Source organism: Corvus hawaiiensis, chromosome 13 (genome assembly GCF_020740725.1).
Source record: "Corvus hawaiiensis isolate bCorHaw1 chromosome 13, bCorHaw1.pri.cur, whole genome shotgun sequence".
Lineage (NCBI taxonomy): Eukaryota > Metazoa > Chordata > Aves > Passeriformes > Corvidae > Corvus > Corvus hawaiiensis.
The window spans coordinates 10,327,709-10,341,264 of record NC_063225.1 but is presented as its reverse complement, the minus strand read 5'-3'; the positions used below and the strand labels follow the sequence as shown (position 1 = coordinate 10,341,264).

The window sequence follows — 13,556 nt, the reverse complement described above, 5'->3', positions numbered from 1 at the left end:
GAGGGGAAGCCTCTGGCTGTACAGATAGGGTGCGGGCTGTGGTTCCAGCTCTCCTGGAAAATTTTAATCGGTCAAAAAGTGAAGAATATTTTTAGCATGCAGTCAGCATGCATGTAAGGACGTGTGTGCTGTGAGAGCATGCGGTGCAGAGGCCACATCCCTGTGATCTATCAGCTATCCTTAACCTTGCAGGCAGACCTGGAGACACCTACTCTGACCCCCTCCAGCATTGCAGGGGAACCTGTTGTTTGCAAGAGGATGTTCAGTTCACAACAGGGAGGTTGGTCCAAAAATGCTGCAGGGAGAGGTGTTGAGCATGTGTCTGCAGACAGGACAGGCTGGCCTGTTGTCTTCTACTTTGATAAGAGGTGGTGAAATGCTGCTGCAGCAAAGTGAAATGGAGTCACGAGTGACACCAGGGAGGGTGGGATGGTGAGTCATTAACTGAGGAAGTTTCTTCGCAAGGGGTCCCATGAGTCTTCCTGCTCTGTGCCTCAATGGCCGCATTTGGGGTCTTGCAAAACTCGGTGGGGAGGATGTAGAGGAATTCCGCGGTGCTGGGTGTCAGAAGCTCTGGCTGCAGAGACACAGCTTCCCCAAAGCCACTCAGGGATGAGACAGGACTGCAATGGGTGGGGAGTCCCTCCTGCCCTCCCAAACATGGACAAACCAGTCTCTCCAGCCACAGACACCACATTAGAGAGCTGTGGTCACCCTCATGTCTACCTGCCATCCTTTCCCTGCTGCAGGCAGGGAGCTCTGTCTCCTGCATCCAACCTGAGGTACCTCATGACCAGGGTCAGCCACTCCACCTGCTCTCGCCTTGGTTTTCCTCCACTTCAAATGGCAATAACCCATCTCCAGGGTGCTCTGAAGCCAAGTTCATTAGTGCCTGGCTTCATTAATTGGTTTGAGCAGGGCTGGACAGAGACTCATTATGGCAATTGCCCTGTTATCTGCTCAGCACTGGGGAGGAGGAGGTGAACACGCCTGTGACACTGGAAACCAATGCTGGGCTCAGTGAGGCCACAGGGCTCCTGAGCTGGAGGAGAAATCCTCTACCCCTTCATATACATGGCAAATTAATGGGGGTGTTCTTAATTTCATCTGTTTGGTTGGGGCTAAAACAGAGAGGTCCAGAGAAAGTGCTGAGTCTGAATGGATGCGCAAGGGTAGGGCTCAATTCAGGCTCTTGATGCCAAGTAGAGCCCATGGCACCTTCTCACAATGGCATGGTTGTGGGACTAAATCAGTTCTCAGGTGGACTGCAGTCCTCCACACTACCTGTGCTAGCCAAGTACTGTGGGGGTGGCCAAATCCTTGGGTGATGCATGGGGAATTAGCAGCAGCAAAGGCTGGAGAGATGGGAGACCACACATCTGGAGCTGACACAGAAAAAGGTCTTTCTTCACCTCTCCACCAGCTTTCTGGGCTTACATCTTGTGGTTTTTGGACAAGCCATGTGAAAGGATGGTGCTTCCAGCCACATTCCCTGCTGCAGTGGGGCAGTCAGGGTTATCATGCCTGGTCTGAGGCTTGGCCTGTAAAACACGACCTGCCAAAATCCTGGTTTTACCTGTTTTCCTCTTGGCTGATACCAGTCCAAGCTTCTGCCCTAATCAAACCTGGGTTTTCCAGCTACTCTTGCTCCCTATTTTAGTTACATATCTGGAAGAGAAGACCCAGCTATCTGCCAAAGCCATCAGCCTGCAAGCGCTCACAGGAATTCATGTGCTCTCCCTGCTGATCTTGATGGTTTTGTAAGGAAAAGCAGTCCTGGCTGCAGAGGACGTCTGGTGCTCACAGGAGGGACAAAGCAGATCCAAAACTGTCGGTAAGGAGGTCACTTGCTGGGGGAAAATGGGACAAGTTAGTGGTTTAAATGATCTTAAAACCAGCAGTGAGTTGAAGCAACATGGCCAAGCCCTGTGGCAGAGTGGAAAGTGGGCAATGAGCAATGCTGCTTTGTGCTCTCTTCTTCCTTTCTGTTTTAACTCAGCATGAACAGTAAGCCCTGATGAAAGACAGTAGGTGCAGGCTGGAAGAGGTGACTGATGATGCCAGAACATCACTGTTGGTGTCCTGGTGATGGCCATGGTTTATGCATGAAAGGTGAGAAGGAGTGAAGCACCTGGTGGGTGAGGGCTCAGGATAACTCTCCTGCTCCATTGCTGCACAGGGTGAATGGGAGCAGTGCAGGACTAGAACAGGGCTGGAATAGGATGGTCCATGCTGCTTTTAGTCCCCAGGTGTTTTGAAGCCAAGGCTGTGCCCCACATCCTGCAGGCAAAACCCGATCCCTGTGTAAATGGCTTGGAGCAGCTTCCCACATCCCTCATCTCATCATCCTGTGCCTGGGACAGTTGCCTCTGGGCTCTCCCAATAGCTCTTTACTGTTCCTGGCCTTCACTGACATCTCCACCAATGACAAAATATGCCAAAAATAACCCCTGCTCTCCAGCAGGAAGGTGGGATGTAAACACACTGACTATTTGTTAGTATTAGTGCTTTCCAGGCTTTCAAACCAGACTCAGTTTGGGGGGGAATCACTTCCTGCTCCATAGTCCTGACCTCCCACTGCCTCCCTACTCTGTCTAGGCATGGGAGCTCCCCAAAACACCTCTGCTCTGTGCATGCCACTTTGAGAAGGTGAAGCTGCAGCCCCAGAGGTGCTTGAGGGATTTTTCTTGTTGAGTTTAAGGTAAGGCAGCATCTCTGGGTGCATTGCAGCCACTGGCTTTCCTGCATGCAATGCAACATTGGAATCCTCCTGGAGCTGCTGGGATATATAAAAATATGTTATAGATATACATGGTAACATCCTCAGAACGTGAGTTTGTTTGCTGTGGCAAGAAACAAATCCTCAGAGAAGTGTAATCTGGTACCTGTAGCACTGATGACCTCTGGTAATACAATCCTGCTTCATGTACTCCTGCTCTCAGGCCCATCCCATGCCATCCTGATTCTGATCCCTACCTGCCACCCTGCCTGGTTCCTGAGCACAAAGGGACTCGGGAGTTTTGTGGATCGATGTCTTGCACAATGAGCAACCATGGAGTTGTCTGAAATTATGTTCTTTATGACATGGATAAGCATGTAGAGAACACAGGGAAGCAGCAGAAGGGGTTAAATCAATAGTTACATTTAAATCAATATTCTGATTTATGCTCCTGTTCCAGTGATGCTGACTTCCTTTGCCCCCTGGTTTGAGGGTGCAGACCTCAGTGGTTCATTCTGAGCCACCATTTCTGTGGTAAACATGCATTTTGGCAGACATGCTGCAGGATTGGGCTGGCTTGTTGGTTTTTTGTTGAGAAGAGGGGAAGCAAAAATTAAACAACTTGACCATGGCTGTGATCTGTGCACCTAACCCACTGGTGAGGTTGGCTCCCCAAAACTGGGTGTAAAAAGGCGTATCAGCAGTTGTTTCACCTCTGGGTTTCCCTGCAGATGCTGATGGCCGAATTCCTGCTGCCAGTGCTTGGGTCCCTGCAGGAGGAGGCTGGAAAAATCCTGTCTCCTGGATCAGGACTTCAGGGTGATGCTTTCCCTGAAGATGCCTTGTGCAGTGGCTGTGGAAATGAGCTGAGTCTTGGTGTGAGCAGGGAGGGGGTGAAATTTACAGCTGTGCCCTGGTTTTGCTGGTGACTCATGAGGTAGGATTGGATCAAGTGAATTCCGCAAAGATTTACAGCAAGTAAACCTTTTCACGTGCAGGGCTTATTGCATTGGCCTGTTGTGTGCAAGACAGGTTCTGCACGTACTGCCATTGGCCAAGCAGCCAGTGTGAAACCCTCTCCTGTGACAGAGTTTTCTCCCTGACAGGGGTTCATCCCCCTTTAGCCCTGCAGTGAGGTGGTACTGGGACCACAAGCACTTTGCATCCCTCTCCCAGCACTGTGGCCTCCTCTCAGCCTTTCCAATGAGGCCAAGAGCTTGGGGACCAACTGCCCAGCTCTCAGCCATGCCAGTGTCCCACTTTAGCACAGACCCATGGATGAAACAAGCTGTGGGATCCAGAAGAAAAACTGACTGAGAACATGTAGGAAATACTTCCCTTCTAAAATTTCAAAATGTAATTAATGTCAGTAATGACCGTTACGAGCCTGAGTGGGGCAAGGAGAGGACTCAGATTGTCTGACAGCCACAGCCTTTGCAGTAATGCCTGATTCGGCAGCCTGACGTGGTACCGGGTCCTTGCTGCCACCAACATCCCTGCCACTCTGTCTCCAGCATCCCGGCCATACCGCCCGCATCCTTGTTCCATCCCTCCCCTCAGCCTTTCCCTTTAGCCCCACTCAGCCCATCCTGTCAATCTACCGCAGCCCGAGCCCCCGCTGCTCCCCGGGCAGCAGCAGCAGCAGCCCAGCCCGAGCCCCGGCGCTGCCCTTCCTCCCGCCCTTCCTCCTCCCCGCGGCGTGGTGCCATCCCCACCTAGTGCCGGCCCGGCGCACCGGCCGCGCGCAGCCTTGGGGCTCCCCGGACTCCCCGGGCTCCGGGGACCGTGGCATCTCCTCCACGCCCCCGGCTGCACCCGGACAACCGTGGCACGGCCCTGCGGGGGATTTCCGTGCCCTGGCCCTGAGGGATGCTCGGGGGTAAAGGAAAGGTGGGAGGAAATGAGCTGATGCAGCCTTTGCACTGCTCCAGAAGACGGGGGCAGGCAGGGACCACCACAGATCCCACATCTGCTGAGGCTGTTGGCCTCTTCATGCCCCATCCTGCGGCCCGGGAAAACGGGATTCCCCCCTTTCCAGGACGGGTAACCCAGATGAGAAGGAGGGAAAGGGCCACATCCTGTCCCCAGTCACCGAGCTTGTCCCATCACCAGGGCTGGACCCCTTTGGGTATCACTTTGGGGATGCTCCTGCACATCACAGGTATGGAGCTCTTAGTGGCATTTCCCAAGGACACATCCCCATGGACCCCACATGTCTCAGTGCCTGGGGAGCATCACCTCCCTCACCCCCCTCCAGACCCTGTAAGCACCAGTTGTAGGTGTCTAGGGCAGAGTAAGAAGCCAGGAAATGCCTTGAGCAGTGCCCCCCTGTATCAGGTCTGTTCTTGTCTCCCTCCAGCCTATCAGAGACTCCCAGAGCCACAATGTCTTTAAATTTTTCTTCCCCTCCTTCACCCTGTTGCACCTCAGATCCACATACAGCTTCTTACCTGCCCTGTCCCTGTGTCCAAGGGCTATTCTCTCTGCCCAGATGCTGTCCAAGCTAGCCAGGGCATCCAGAGGTATCTTCTCACCTGGAACAAAGAGGTGAGCAGTAATCCTCTGCTCAACCACACCAGCTTCCCTGGGCTTGCAACATCCTTCATCCACTATAATTTTGGTTGGATGGACCCTCTACAAGTTGCTGCACCCAGTCCTTGGAAGGAAGTGGCTCTTTGCACTGACATTTTCTGAAATTCTGCTCTTTTTTTGTGCTTTCGTACCTTTTGTCTGGCATCACCCTCCCTGGCTGTTGCATAGGCACTTTCCTCAGCTCACTTGGGTGCTGTGGCCTTGCTGTCCCAGCCCCACAGGAGATATCAAGGTCCCCTGGAGTTTCCCCATGTCTCAGGGGTATTCAGAGGCAGGATGCTCTGCAGGAGGATGCTCCTGCTTGCCCATGGGAAAAGGATATGGAAAGCTGGGGATATGCTCAGAAATTTCTGAAGACCACAGGAAAGCATGGGAAAGACAGACCACAGGTTGGAGAGGAGGCAGGAAGAAAGGAAGATTAAGGGGTGATGTGGCCTCCTTTGTATTTCCTGATGAAACAAGGAAGAAGCCCAACACTGCCCCTATTTTTTCTCAGAAAACCCCTTGCAGCTCAGCCCTGAAAGTGGGATTCAGCAGCTTGGTGCAACTCAAACGTTTCCTCTGCTGCTTTAAAGAAAACGTTGGAACAGAGTGAGCTTAAAGCCTGCTGAAGAGGCCCATTTATCTGGGAACTGAAAGAAAATATTGGGATAATATTTGGAAAAGCCTGTGAATGGGCATGGCCCAGCATGTGCCGGGCAGCAGCAACCTGTGAGCTGCGGGGGGAGAAGCCACCCTCTGCGTGTGGTTAATTTTCCCCTTTTCCCTCATTTCCTTCCCATTTCCTTCCCAGCTCTGAAAGGTTTTGCCGTGCCTAGATAGGTCCTTGAGATGTGTTTCCCCCAGGAGAGTTGTAGTGCTGGAAGAAAAAGAGATTTTTCATGAGCAGGATGGGCACAAACCCTGCCCAGTCTGAGTATCCGGGGGGGCTGATGGAGAGGTGTTTCTTTCCCCTGGATAACAACTGAGGCTGATCTGCAGGACACACTTAATCAGATATCACTAAAACCAGGGTTGATTCCTGACTAATTGGTCAGTAATAACCATTTAATTGGCAAAGCTGCAGTGACACTCCAGCCCTCCCTTCCCAGAGCCATTAGCAGCATCTATTTTAACATTTGGAGCCTGGCTGGGATTCAGTAAATGGGTTTTTGTGGGTTTTTTCACATTTAAAAACATTAACGTGTGTTCAGAATTCAGTTGGACATCTCATTTGGCTTTGAAGCATAATTATGCTTGATGAGGACTAATAAGCAGCTTTCAAATCGAGACCAGGTTAGCATCTCTCCTGCTGTCTCCTGCGGGGAAGCCGATATTCTCCAACAGCTGATTTTTATGGGATTAATCCAGATATGTCCAGGGCTCCATAGAACCCTGCTTTGTCTTTGACTGTTTTGTTTTGGTTTTTTTTTTTAGATAGTCTTTTTCCACTTAGGATGAGTTTTTATTGTTGTGGAGTTTTGTTCTGTGTGGGATTTCCACCTGCTGTGGGTCTCAGGGGGCTTTTGCAGGATGCAAAGTGTGATTTGCTGAAAACAGGCTTTTTTACCTCCCAGACTCATTAGGAAAGAAATAAACATTGGAGGATTTGGTTTTTTCAGTGTGACAAAGGAAAACTCTAAATTCTCAGCCCCAAACTGATCCCAAGTCTTGAGACCTTGGTGTTGGCTCGAAGCCTGGCTGCAGGCTGAAGCAGATGTTGCCAGTCCCTGGCACAGATGATCATTGATGGGCGATGGCTGATGGTTGGATTGATGTCGAGGTCGGCCCTGCTCCAGCACCAGCGCCTGCCCTAAGGTGGAGCTGCTTCTCTTTCAGCATCGTGGCCGCCCAGAAAACATTGGATCCAGTCTGGTCACCCAAATACCGCCTGCCTGCAGCTTCTGAGCAGAGCTCAGAAAAAAGAAAACCTATCCATACTGTGGGTTTGTGTTTGTTTTCCAAGCTCCCCCGTTGAAATTCCATGTCAAAGGTAAGCTCGCTTGGAGATTTGGCAAGTCTTGCTATGCTGCCGAAACCTCCAGAAATGCCCTTGGTGAGCCCGAAGCATGCTCTGCCACTGGGATGAGGAGTGAGTCCCGGTCCCAGCTTGCCAGGGGATGAGGGGACACAAACATGGCACACCCCCTTCTCCACCAAAAACTGTCCCTTCCCAAGGGCAGCCCTCCTGTCCTTTACCAGCAGAGCCCCTCCACAGTCCCACAGGACTGCTCTCACCCATCACTCCCACAGCTGTCTCTCTGGCAAACCCCAAAGCTGCTGCTCTAAACCCCCCAGATTCCCAGCTGAGTCAAAATACTCCCAAAATCTAAAAGTGGCAAAGGAGAAAACCCCTCCTGTCCTATTCTGTCACAGCTCTGGGGGCTGCTAGGGGGGTTAAGGACACCAGCCAAAAGCTATAGGGGAAAGACCTTTAGTTGTGAGCACTTGGTGCTTGGGCAGCTCTCCTACCTTTTTTTCTAAGACATTTTGCAGCAATTAAAGAGCTGCAGGTAAATGCCAAACCCCAAATCCTGGCAAAGGTGCCAGCTGCTCTGCAGTCAGGACAGACCCAGCCACTGACTCTGGGCTGACCATGTTCCAGCCCTAAATAGCTGCTTTTTAGGGACAGGTGGGTCACAGCAAACTTTATTTTTCTGGAAACAGCAAGCACATTGTGCAGGGCAGGCTTTCCAAGGATGCTCCCCACACCCTTTTCAGGAAATACCATGCATCTCTCCTTCGTGCCATGCCAATTTTTTTTTTTAATTGGCATAAAAGATAGCCTCGGCAAGGACACACCATGTTTTCCCTGGGCTGTCGGATTTTATTTTGAAATCGCTGCTGGTTTGATCTTTGCATCTCTCCACCCCCAGGCTCATCTCTCTCCTCTCGTGTTTCTGCTCCTGGTGCTTGCTCCAGTGCAGTGGGATTTGCTGGGAAGTGAAAATGTGGGGAGGGGGGGCTCATTCTGTGCCAGTCACAGCCGGGTCCTTGGTACATCACCCTACCTGGGGGTGAATAGAAGAGCTGCCACAGAGAGCAGACAGCAGCTGTCGCTTCCTGGTGTCCCCCTGCCCCTTCTAGGAGTCCAGCTTTTGATCCCAAGTCCAGCCCTGGAGCCATCATCCAAACACCAACAGCCATCTTTCCTTTGGGGGAACTTGAAATAGCTTCCCCCTGCGTGGTGACAACACATCCCCCACGTGGCACCAGTGTAACCGGCTTTTCCAAGACCTGCTCTTCCAGGGGTGGGGTTGGGTTGGCTCGGTTTATTACCAGCACCCTCTTGACTCCAGTGTTTCTCCCTGGTACGTTGCTCTCAGATGAAGTGGGATAGTGGCAACAACCAGGAGAGGTGGAAGAAGGATTCCTACTTCACATGTGGGATGGGTGCCACCAGGACACACCCCTGCAGTTCCAGTCCCAGCACCCTCTCCGGGTAAGGCATCTGCCCATTCTACCACCCCTGACATGGGCATTTCCTTCGTTGCCCTAATTTCCAAAATAACAATAAACCCCAAACCTATTCAGGATGAATGAAAAGGCTTGGGTTTGCTCCTTTTTAGTTCAAGACCAGCACACAGGCAATTATCTTTGATTGATTTTCCCACCCTATGGATGTGTATACTGGGCCCAGCAGTCCCCAGAGCGCCCTTCGGCCACCAAGCTTCAATTGTTTCGAAACTTTGGAATCCACCTTTTGGATATTTTTTCAGGCCTGAGTCCATAATGGACCCTTTCTCTTTTCTTTTTTATTACTAACATTTTTACGAGGATGACATTTGGACTAGGCAGGGAAATCTTCTTGCCTGCTACACCAGTACCTGACAATCAAGATTTAATCTTTCTGGAGAGGAAGAACGCATCAGATGTGAAAAAAAAAAAAAATTCAGATATCTGTGAAATTGCAGAAAAGCCAAGCAGGAGGAGCCTGTGGGAAATCTCCAGCCCAGCCTGAAGCAGCACAGCAACTGCGCAAGCCCCAACCATCGCTGGACAGATGTTGGTCTAATTACAGCTAAAACCTCTGGTGCTGGGGATGCTCTGCTCCCTGTACCCCAAGTGTATCATTGCAGCCAGGCAGCCTCTCTAATCCCCAGTTTAAATCCCTTTGGCTGCTGCCTTCAGTGCTTGGAAGAGGTGCTGGATGGCAGAAAACCATTGGCACATCCTCCTTGGTCATCCCTGCGGTTCTGAGCTCTTCCATCCTAGCAGGAGCACTATTTCCCCTGTAATTTTCCCTGTTTCTCACTGAGAGCTGCCAGGGATCAGAGATTTATAAACTGTGTGTTTCAAGAATTTGGAAATTAATTTCTCTGTACCTGCGGTGTTGTGACCAGGGCTGGGCACCAACACAGAGCTGCTGCTTATCCCCACCTCCTTGGGCCTTGCTCCACCTCATCCCCTCCTTCCTCTCCATCACATTTGATGTCACCTCTTCAGACTGAAAGCTTAATCCAGATTTAGAAAGGGAAGGAAAAAGGCAGGGACAGGATTGTTTCAGTGAGCACAAATCTCCTGGGAATTTACCCAGGACTTTCCCAGCTGCAAAGCTGGTGGCTGCTGCATGGTGACAGCAGTGGTGGCATTGCCAGAGCCTGTGTGCTGCTGTGACACATCAGCTGTGGAAATGAAGCTCCACGGAAGCTCCAAGCCTTATTTTCCACTGGCAAGTTTCACTGGCAGCTCACTTGTGTGCAGGATTTTACCATTGATATCCCCAAAACCATCTGGCCACTAGTGAGTCTGGGGTTATTTTAACGCCTAAAAGGGCAAGCAGAGAAAAAAAAGAGATTGTTTGAGCTGAGTGAATATAAATGGAAGAATACTGATTTTTCCTGCAGATTTACAAGTCCCTGGAGTGGAGCAGGGACAGCGGCCGAGAGCCCAGTGCTTTGCCATCGCTGCTGTGGGCTGGAATGAGAGGGGGCAGCTGCTGGAGGATGCTGAAGTCATTGTGCTGCCGGACAGGTTTGAATGCTGGTGTTAATGAACTGGTGTTAATGGGCTGGTGTTAATGGGCACCCTGATGTCGAGAAGTCTGCACTGGAGCTGTGCAGGGGCTGGAGCTGGGGGGTTCTTCCACGTGGGCTGTCACCAGAGAGTAAAGAGTCAAGCTGCAGTAACTCCCCAGTGCAGACAAGATCCTGAACTATATCACTTTAATTATGCCAGCACAAATTTCATTCATTTGGTTAAGCCTTGGAGCTACAGAAAGAGCTATTTCCAGGTGTGCTGGTTTAATTATTGCATGCCCTGGATTACCCACCGTGCACAGCTGCATGGCTGGGGTTTGTCGGGCTCTCCAGCAGCTGCGCAGCCATCAGCACGGTGATGGTCCTCCTCACGCCTCTGCACATCCTAGCACACGGGCTGTTTGGGTCAGATAAATGGGTTTTAACCTGATTTGTACTGTAATCTCCATGTCGACAGGCTCTCATCACGCACAGGATAAAACCCCAGCTCCTGTGGCCGGGGCCCTGTGGGGTTTCACAGGGCAGCTCCTGCCAGCAAGGCCAGCCGATGACTACAAGCCAAGTGGCTTCCCTGTCCTGGCATTCCAGGGACACCTCTGGACCATGGATGTTTGCAAAATGGCTTTTGTTTGCTTAACTCCTTGCACTGGAACAGGCAGAGGCACAGCTCCCACCGTCTTGTCCCTCCTCCACAGGCAGGGACAGGGTGACAATCCTGCTGCCCAGGGCAGGCAGCTCAGTGCCAGCCCTGCCATCCCACCCCTGGAAAAAATAGCACCTTTTGGGTGCGTTATTTGTACTTTCCTTTTCTGAATGTGCCTTAAAAAGAAGGGCTTAGTTTTCAAAGAAGCAGCATTTAAATTACATTCTTCCCTGCTCGTCCAGCTCTTTGCTGTAATCTTATTGCTGTACGGAGCAACGAGCGTGCGTGGGACGTGGTGGGATTTTAACTGTAATTCATGGACAGATATAAAATGCCAGGGTTATTATGAATTTTATTCAGGAGAGTTTAAATGTTACTGGTTCAGCAGTGCCTCTTTCCATGCTTCCTTTGCAGCAGCTTCTGTTTAACCTCTCAGCTCACAAAATTTATTGTATTGTTGGTGGCTCGCTGTAATTCTCCAGGTTTTCAAATAATCCCAGGAAAAGGGTTAACTGAAGCCTCTGCCTTAGTCTACATCCACTGCAAAGCATGTGGGACCAAAGTTTGTCTTTCCTGACACCCCTGGTAAGTCCCTTGGGTTCATCTGGGAAAACTGCCACTCTGAATTTCAAAATTATGTCAGTGGGAAATGGGTCAGTTGCAGTGCAGGGACCAGGGAGCACCAAAACCTGGGTCCCAATGTTGCAGTTAGCATTTGGACAAGGCTCTCACCCAGCTCACATGGTGTTCCAAGCTGAGCTGGACATCACTGGACCCACAACAGGGCACAAGGTTTTATTGGTACGAGTAACTATTCCCCAGGCAGATACATCGTGGTGAATGGCCTTGGGATGGAAGGTCTGTGACACAGCTTGTAGCTAGGTTTTGATGGCCATGATGATCATTGATGACCATTGCAGTGGGATGCAGAGCACTTCCAGACATGGATTCAGCCTGATTCTCCTGGGATTCATCCATTTTTTGTCACCTAACACAGACACAATGAGGTTTTGCACACACACCCCCATGAAGGCAACCCCTTTCCCATCTTCACTTTCTTCTGAAAAGCTTCAGAAAGCTTTTCTCACTGCCATACCCTAAACCCTCCCTGCTGCTTCCAGAGCTCATTCACCTTTCTCTGCTCCCTGTGGAGATACTTTTCCCTTCCTTTGCATCCCCTGCTGACAGCAGCGGCCCCCTCAGACCTTCCCCAGCAGAGCAAGGTGGATGTTGTGAAACCAAAGGGTTTTCTTTCATCTATTCCCACCTCTCCTCTGGCTCTGCCTTGCTGCATCTCTCTGGACGTGCATCGCACACGTAGCACACCCAGCACCCGCCAGCCCTGCTCATCCATCTCACACACCTTAATCAATGGGAAACTTGAGGAAAAGCCCGTAAACCAGATGGGAAGTGAGGATTGGATTTGCTATGTGCTGGTACTAATGGAAACCATCCTTCACTGCATAATCAGGAGGAATGGCCACACACAACCCATCATTTCTGCCCAGGGTTTTCACAGGGCAGCCCTGTGAGGACATGTGGGGTGATGAGCCCTGGAGGCTCCAGTGTCCCTGCAGTGATAACCCGCAGTGATTTCCATGAGCAACAGCTTATGGTGGGTGCAGAGTCACCAAACTCCCCATTGCCTGCAAAATGTGGCAGCAAATTGTCACATCCCTAATGCCAGCACAACACTGTTTGCACACAGAAACCCTCCAAATCCCCATTTTGCTGATATTTGTAATTTCACAGGACAAGCCTGCCTGTGGCACAGGGACTCACCTCCGTCTGGCCCCTCCATGTATTTGCTGCCTGCAAATGGGTCAAAGCCAGCCCAGCGCAGGAGCTGCCAGAGAATTTTGGCCCTGTCTGAGGCAGAACAGGCTCCCTATAAATTTCACTTGGATTAATCTCATGGCTGAGCTGGGAGTACTTCCCTCCAGCCTTCCTCAGGCTGTCACTAGCTCACCTGCCCTGTGGCAGGGCTGGTACAAATGGGTGGCACCAGACTGTGATTTTCCCCTCCAGCTCCAGTGGTGGGTTGTACTTATCACTCCTTGGACACCCCCTTCCCCTCCCACACCCAGCTGGGTTTTGCAAATCTGTTTGGGGCTCAGGAGGGTGTTTGTATTCAGAGGGATGGGGTGTGGGGCTTGTGCCCCAAATACCACTCAGTTTTGGTCAGGGTCTGGAAAACAGACGACATGCACTCTGGGAATCACAGCCACCCCTGAGACCATCCTGACTGGAGCCTGTGGATGCAGCTTCTCATTGCCAGGGCCCTGGGAGCCCTGGGCACATTTCTGAAGCTCGGATGTGATTCAGGTGAAGCTCTGGTGTGATGTGACTGAATGCAATGCCACTGAAACATCCTTTCATTTCAGGCAGTCATCAGTTCCTTGCCAGCCTCGGCCCGCATTGACAGGGAGGGCTGTGGAACAGAGCATCCCCGGCCCACTCCTGAGCCCGGCCTTTGAATGCGCTACCACCTTCTCCAAACAAAGCCCACTTTCTAATATCCCACGACGTCTCTGCTGTTCCCTGAATGGCATGCGTGGGAGGCAGAGTCAGCACTCCAGCCCGTCTGCCCCAGCCCATGGCTTATGGTGGTGCCCCTTGGGTGTCCATGGCCAGGTTTTTCCCC

At 51.3% G+C, this 13,556-nt stretch overlaps 1 long non-coding RNA gene across 1 annotated transcript in view; it reads left to right on the top strand.

Annotated features, from left to right (window-relative positions):
• The window catches only part of LOC125332427, a 17,997-nt gene extending 4,441 nt beyond the window's left edge, over window positions 1-13,556 (top strand). The window contains exons 2-6 of the long non-coding RNA XR_007206485.1: window positions 1,661-1,834; window positions 7,130-7,283; window positions 8,617-8,732; window positions 10,138-10,264; window positions 10,727-13,556. This is a non-coding gene — a long non-coding RNA (uncharacterized LOC125332427). The remainder of the gene's footprint in view (window positions 1-1,660; window positions 1,835-7,129; window positions 7,284-8,616; window positions 8,733-10,137; window positions 10,265-10,726) is intronic.